This window comes from Schistocerca piceifrons, chromosome 1 (assembly GCF_021461385.2).
Source record: "Schistocerca piceifrons isolate TAMUIC-IGC-003096 chromosome 1, iqSchPice1.1, whole genome shotgun sequence".
Classification (NCBI taxonomy): Eukaryota; Metazoa; Arthropoda; class Insecta; order Orthoptera; family Acrididae; genus Schistocerca; species Schistocerca piceifrons.
This window is the reverse complement of record NC_060138.1, coordinates 436,950,886-436,958,382: the sequence shown is the minus strand read 5'-3', so window position 1 is coordinate 436,958,382 and position 7,497 is coordinate 436,950,886. Positions and strand designations below refer to the sequence as shown.

General features: G+C 44.9%; 1 non-coding gene across 1 annotated transcript; it reads left to right on the top strand.

Annotated features, from left to right (window-relative positions):
* The first annotated feature begins 721 nt into the window (after positions 1-721).
* Trnat-ugu lies at positions 722-795 on the top strand. Its single transcript has one exon. It is a non-coding gene; the product is annotated as a tRNA-Thr (tRNA).
* The last annotated feature ends 6,702 nt before the right edge of the window (positions 796-7,497 follow it).

Below are 7,497 nucleotides of genomic sequence, written 5' to 3'. Positions count from 1 at the left end.
AGTGGACACGTTTGCATTGACGGTTTGACGTCGTCTTCTGCGGGTTTCACTGGTGGCATGCGTCCCGTGCGTTGGCTGCCACTGACCAGAAGCCATCAATGGCACCACCTGAGTTGGCGCGCTGAGTGGCCAAATGTAGTGTTTTCAGCTTCTTCTACAATGACTGTCATATACGCATTCGGCACCACCCTGGGGAACACCATCCAGCAGACAGCGGCCAAGTGCCAAGTGTGATGATTTGGGGCGCCATTGTCTACGACGTGCGATCTCGCCTCCTACGTCTTGAGGCAATTTGAAGAGCTCCGATATATGAAGAAAGTTTTACAACCTGAGGCGCTGCCTGTCTTGCAGATTGTTTCATATGCCATATTTCAGCAGGTAAACGACAGGCACTAGTGCTTCCATAGCCTGTAAGTTCACTTGACATGTCGCCCAACGCACGTATCTGGGTTATATACTTATATGGATATGGTGTCTGTTCTTTCGGACTTGTCCGAAAGGACAGACACCATATCCATATAAGTATATAGTTCTGGAAATACCGGCCATGACCTTCCTCTTGTGTGCGGATGCACACATATTACTCGAACTCTTACGGGACTTGGTAAGAATGTCTTCCACGAGTAATGAGTGTTTTGAGTAGGGACACTACGAATGAAGTGTGTGGATATATAAGGTGAGAATGTGGGTCTAGCGGGAGGTGTGCGAGAGGTATACCCTGACCTCGGTGGCTCAGATGGATAGAGTGTCTGCCATGTAAGCAGGAGGTCCCGGGTTCGAGTCCCGGTCGGGGCACACATTTTCACACGTCTGAAGGTATTAATATATAGTTTTAATTTGTCTAGGTTATGGTTGGTCCGCAATTTGTTTCATTCAGGTCCTCTTGCAGTCATGTTGATGTTTTGTGGACGCCCCTACAAACCGTGTGGTAGAGTATTCTCCATCAGCATACTCAGGATCTCCTTGGTTGCGATTCGACTGTTACATATGGTGCCGCTGTTTCGTACTTAATATCTTCATAATGACGATGACATTTTGCTTGCGGGGAGTTCAGCTACGCGGTTATCCTCATCCGTAAAGATTTCCAATCTTTACACTGTCCAGTCTCGCCATTTCCCCGCTTGACTATGAAATGACGAGGGCAACATAAACACCCAATTCCCGGGCGGAGAAAAATCCCCAGTTCAGCTGGGAATCGAATCCGGCACCCAGTGCTTCAGAGGTTCATGCTGAATTTCTATAGTCACAGTGCATGTACAGTTATGTAATGATAATCGTTTGTGTAGCGTCATGTCCCTAATCGATGGAATAAATTTCATGGTGAATTCCATGTCCAGGTCTTGATGATCACGTTTTCCAAACAGTGATGTAGGTGCAACAGATTTTAGGTCAAAAGTAAGGAGGCTAATTTTGGTTACAACTAAGAAAATATTTGAAGAAATGCCGTAGTTTCTGTATTGAAAGGAAAAAGGGCGGCTTACCACATTTACATATTTTACTTTCATTTAAAGACAAATTGAGATCTGATCCATGTGATAACATCGCATTCCAGGAATAACTGATTAAACCACTGACAAGACAGTAGACGGAATCATTGTAAAAAAAAAAAAAAAAAAAAAAAAAAAAAAAGACGGAGAAAACAACGAATAGTTCCCAAGTAGGCTTCATAAGGAGATCAAAACTGTTGTGACTGACAATTCGCAATTTTTCACAAACACAACTTTTATTTATGTAAGTTTAGAAGGTTGATGACTGAACAACAAAAGAAAGGTAACAATAACGAGGCCAGTAAAAGTCTCCTAATTGAGGCAAACAAAAGTTCACTTCTAATTTTCCACAGAGGCTCGTGGTAACACACACAGTCACTAGCAAAAGTCCAATTCAGAGACAAAGACCTGATCTTCAGCTGTCTAAGTCCATGAGGTTGGCATCCGTAGTGAACTGAACTTCGGGGCTTGTTCTAGCCCCTAAAAAGCTGTCTCCAGCCAATCAGGCTTTGGGGTAGTGATACTTCCTGCAGGCCGTAGGTCTAGAGCCCCCTGCAGGAAGTAGTGATCGGAATGTCTGTTTCCATTATCTTGTATGTAAGAAGCCGGTGTTTACCATGTTGATTTTGGTGTGCCTTGTGCATAGACAACCCCGTCCTCTGTGGTGTAACATTGTTGCCGGCCCTCAGAGGCTACCTTGGCTCCGGCATAACAAAAACCGAAGGAAAACGGATTATTCCTGTAGCGATGAAGAGCACCAGAAGATGAACGTCGCACGGCAATGACATAGTTTCGATTCTCATCAGGGCTCATTCAGAAGAGGGACTGATTACTGAAGACAACTTTACTGCAGTCAATAAGATTCCAGGCCGAAGACGTGTTTGGAGACGTCCCGGACAGCAGTCGAACACGAACATGACTGCCGCCCGCCATATGGCCCAACAACCAGGAGTGCTGGTGTGGGGTGCGATTTCATTTCGTAGTAAGACGCCTCTGATTTGTCGTCCGTGGTACTCCTATAACACAGCGTTACGTCGATGATATTCTATGCGTCGTTTTGTTTCTTTCTATGGCAAGCCATCCTGGGCTTGTACTTCAGCAAGGTAATGCTCTGCCACACATAACTATAGTTCCTACTTCTTGTCTATAGCGTCAATTGGACAGAATTTGGCACGATATTCCCTCCTGGTACGTCGTTCCTTTTTTTCCTTTTTGTCTTAGAGTGCATTTAACATCAGAGGCTGTCTGTAGCTGTAATTATCCTGCTATTAATTTTCTTTTCTTTGGCTGTATCTTATCATAAGAGTTGCACATGGTGAATAATGAAGTTGATGAACGTCGTTACAGGGCTGAGTGTAGCATGATTAACATAATGATACCAGTAGCAAGTAAGCTGAAGGTGTCTCCTGTGTAATCCAAGCCACATATAACCTTTCACATTGGTAAGTATAATATATAGCTATTCTACAAGCGTACTGCCCTCTGTTGTCAGAAGTTATTATCCACAGTAGTCTCTTTTCAAGGGCCCTCTAGGTAGTAAACCCAATCGCCATTAATTTTAGTACAAACTTGAATACATAAAAAACGAGCAACCGAACCCTTTGATTTGAACACTTACCGTTTCAAAGATTTTACCATGCACTTATTACGGCCTGTTATCGTTCTCTCTTTTCACTATGAGGTATTTTCTCCCACTGTCGTTGCCTCTTCCATTACATCTTACCATCTGAACCTCATTCTGCCCATTCTGCGCTATTAAAATTACATAATCCGCAGAAGGCAGTACGTTGAATCTTTCACTAGTCGGTTGAATTCCTGACTCTAGGCTTAGTTATCTCAGTTCCCATTCTACAATCAGTCTAAAGTTACCATGGTTACAATATTACGAGCCAACTGTGCGCTGTAGTTATAGCAATCAGACCGCAAATATGTTTACATTGTCGAGGTCTTTTCATTTGGCTAATTACTGTGCAACAATCCACGGAAAAAATCTCTGATCAATAATGGCCAAAAGTATGCCACGGTTTATACAAAAGCACCAAAATAAGAATAGATATCGGCAAAGTGCTGACACTGGAAATGAAGATAAGCCAGGGAGTGAAGCAAGGCTGTTGTATGTCACCAACACTGTTCAATATTTACTTCGACGACCTGGTTGGTATATAATGGACAGCATAAGTCAAGGCATAGGAATTGGGCTAGACAAATTTTTAAATACCAGGAAATTTTTAATTATAATGCGTTTTTCCAACGACAGGTAATCATACAGGACATCGAAGACAAATTTCAAACAGTGGTACATAGGTTAAATATTTTAAACCTAATTTACATTGCAAATATATCAACAATTAAAACAAAAACAATGTTGTTTTTAGCAAAGTACCCTATAAGGACTAACATATCAGTATCATAAAAATAGGTGCCCCATTTCCTCAGCCAACGATGTGACATAACTTTTGAAGAAGAGAAGGAGATAAATAAGAAAATTAATACCTGTCAACACATGTGTGGCACGATAAGAAGAATATTGACGGGTAAGATCTGAACAGAAACCCAAATGAAATTCTCATGGCACTAGCCAAAAGACCTATATTGGGTCAAAAGACCTAAGAAAACTTGAAACAACAGAAATGAAGTTCCTTAGATGAGTGAAAGCTTGCACAAGAAGAGGCAGAATAAGAAACGAAGAAATTAGGAGAGAACTGGGTGTACAGCCATTAACTGAAAATGTAATCCAAGGAATGCAGGATTCTAATGAGCATGTATTGCGTATGTCACATCAAAGAAGCCATCGACAAGCGATGGAATACCATCCTATTGAAGGAGGCAGAGGAAGACATGGCGTGGCCGAACAGGCCATACGGCCTAATCCTGGATTGGCAGAAGAAGAAGACTATCTTATTACCTCTATTTTCCTTCTTTACAAGTAGATCATCAGGTGGTGATAATATCGAAATATGCCAGTTGTGTGACCTTGTACTGAAACATATACTAAAATAAATATAAATTACTGAACAATTTTTGACGATGACTGCTGGTAAAGAGAAGGAACGTTTTTGATCCGAATATCTACGTGTTACCCTCTAGATCTTGTCACTCTAGGATTACTGTGTAGTACATATCAGCAAGACTCCTCACGAAGTTAATCTGACGCGACGTGGAAACCAATCACGTAGCACAGCTAGGCCACTTGGTGCCAACGCGCCGGTGGGTGCACTTGTCCTACCAGTGTTTACTGTCGGGCCGCTGCACAGCAGCTGCAGCGGCTGCGTTTGCAGTACATTCTGGCTGCTCAGACAACGGCCCAGCAGGTGTACGACACGTGTGTGCAGAGCGGTGCCCCGGCCGGCCGCGCTGTGTCAATCTGCGGCGGCAGATTGCTGGCCCTGTTTAGCGTGCAAATCCGCCTCACATGATTAGCATGGAGCCGCAGAGTAGCGCGCTCCCTGCCCGCTCCCCTTCCTCCCTACCCCCCCCCCCCTCACCCTCATGGCCGTGCCACCCACCCCATCCGACAAGCCACCACCCGTACCTAGTGAGCGTCGCACAATTATGGCTTCCCGCTGTCCAGAAGCCTGTTATGATGAACCGCGGCTGTCATTTTGGAGGCCAGAGTGAACGCGGTGTGGTAGCGGCGAGTTCCAACGAAATTTCCTCTGCCACAGTTAAATGACTTTGTACAAAGTGATCTCCCAAACTTCCGGTAATGTTGTTATATGATCTACAACGGCCAGGTTTCAAACATGTATATGCGTATACGAGTACACGGTATCAAAACGCCAGACAGTGACGTTAATCAAACAGAAGCGTAGTTTCGTCCTGGAATATATTTCGGAACTTGGGAAAATTGTCAGCAATACTTGTTTCCGTATATTACGACATGTCGTTAAAAACATCAATGAAAGGAATCATGCAATGAATAGAAAATAAAATGGCACAGTATCTTTATTTGCATTCTAATGAATTGCGATTGGAGGCACGTAATGAAACTGAAATCCCCTTGCAATACTCGAAGGAGAGGACAGATGGTTTAATCTGTGTAAAGGGGCAAAAATGAGTGGCTGTCAGTTGCACAAAGACTAAAGAAAACATTAAAACAGAGCAAGCCAATGTTAATTTTAGCCGTCCGGGGTGGCCGAGCGGTTCTAGACGCTACAGTCTTGAACCGTGCGACCGCTACGGTCCCAGGTTCGAATCCTGCCTCGGGCATGGATGTGTGTGATGTCCTTAGGTTACTTAGGTTTAAGTAGTTCTAAGTTCTAGGGGACTGATGACCTCAGAAGTTAAGTCCCATAGTGCTCAGAACCATTACAACCATTTTCTTTTGTTAATTTTAGAACTTAATTTCCAGCAAAATGCGCGATTCAATCTCAAGCCTCAAGGGCAAAACAATATTAATTTAAAACGGCCTGAAGGCCAGTCACTTAAGACTCAAAAACAAGAATTTGGATTTTAAAAGGCAGAAGGCCACATCTTAAAACATTTCTCTAAATTAGGCTGAAGGCCCAAACAATCTCAAGCCTTAAGGGCTAAATAACGTTAATTTAAAATCGCCTGAAGGAAAATAAGGCTCAAAACAGCAAATTGAATTTTATCAGGCAGAAGGCATTATCCTAAAATTTCTTTAAATCAGGCTGAAGGCCAAAACAATCTCACGCCTTAAGGGTAAAACAAATTTAAAAATGTCTAGAAGCCATAGATAAACAAACAACAAGGACAAGTAAGAAAACGCAGCACATCAAACGGCACTCAGAAGTTTCCAAGCGTCGGCCTGGAATTCAAATACTAACGCTCGCTTAGATGAGACAGGCAGTCGGCCCAAGAATTCTGAAATCGGCGGCAATCCAACCGACAGACAGTCAACGGACCAAGCGACAGGGCAACTTCCGCTCCACCCGACCATCACACAACAGGGAGTTCAATGGAACAACGGAGAAGGTATCAGCGTCCACAACGAATTACACATTCGGCTGTTAAACTACACGCCGTGCTGGACAGCCACAAAATGACGAGGAAAATACACTGCCTGAATTTACGTCAACGGCCAGGGCAGGTAACCTGAACGTTAACGGCCTCATGGCCGAAGATTCCGATGTTGCACTTCAATTCCAAAATAATCAAGTTAAGTTAAACTCCACAGGAAGGCGGCTAGAATTTCGCCAACTTGAAACGCACGTTGTCAAATGACTCTGAGCTCTATGGGACTTAACTTCTGTGGCCATCAGTCCCCTAGAACTTAGAACTACTTAAACCTAACTAACCTAAGGACATCACACACATCCATGCCCGAGGCAGCATTCGAACCTGCGACCATAGCGGTCGCGCGGTTCCAGACTGTAGCGCCTAGAACCGATCGGCCGGCCACACGTTTTCGCTCGCGGGAATGTCCACAACGAAATTCAAAGCGACACATTTGGGGCTGGCTGGTAGATTAAGTAAAGACTTAACTTTCTTGTCTGGGATGGGTGAGCCACGGACCTCGTAGCAATGGGGACAGCCCCTCACACTCCCTCCGCGCGTAGACGGCGCCAGTGGCCCCCGGCCAGACACGTGCCACGGAGACTTCCTCGCTGCTCCACAGCAACCGACCAACTGCCCAGGCCCAGAAACGATGAAACGACCAAATAAACGTCAGCCGATGAGACGACCAACCGAACGACCAATCAAAGATCGTCCGGCTCCAGTCTCCCTCTGTCGGACAGTTCATGTGTGTCGCCAGCAGTCGGCGAGCACTGGCTGTCGGCGCCTCGCCAGCGCTCCGTCCCCGCTGCTGCGTCCCGCCTGCACTGCCTGTCCAACTGACTGCCAGACACAAGACGACCCGGAGATACTATTGGTCGCTCCAGAGATATTACGACAGTGCACTTATCGATACGCGCTGCTGCTGCCGCTCACGGGCAGGTAAGGCAGAAGTTAGTGACGCCAGTAAAGGGAATAAGAAAAAGAGGCGGCAGTACCGCAACAGAAGATGACATACAATAAATGGGGTAAACGCGAACCATGCACTGCT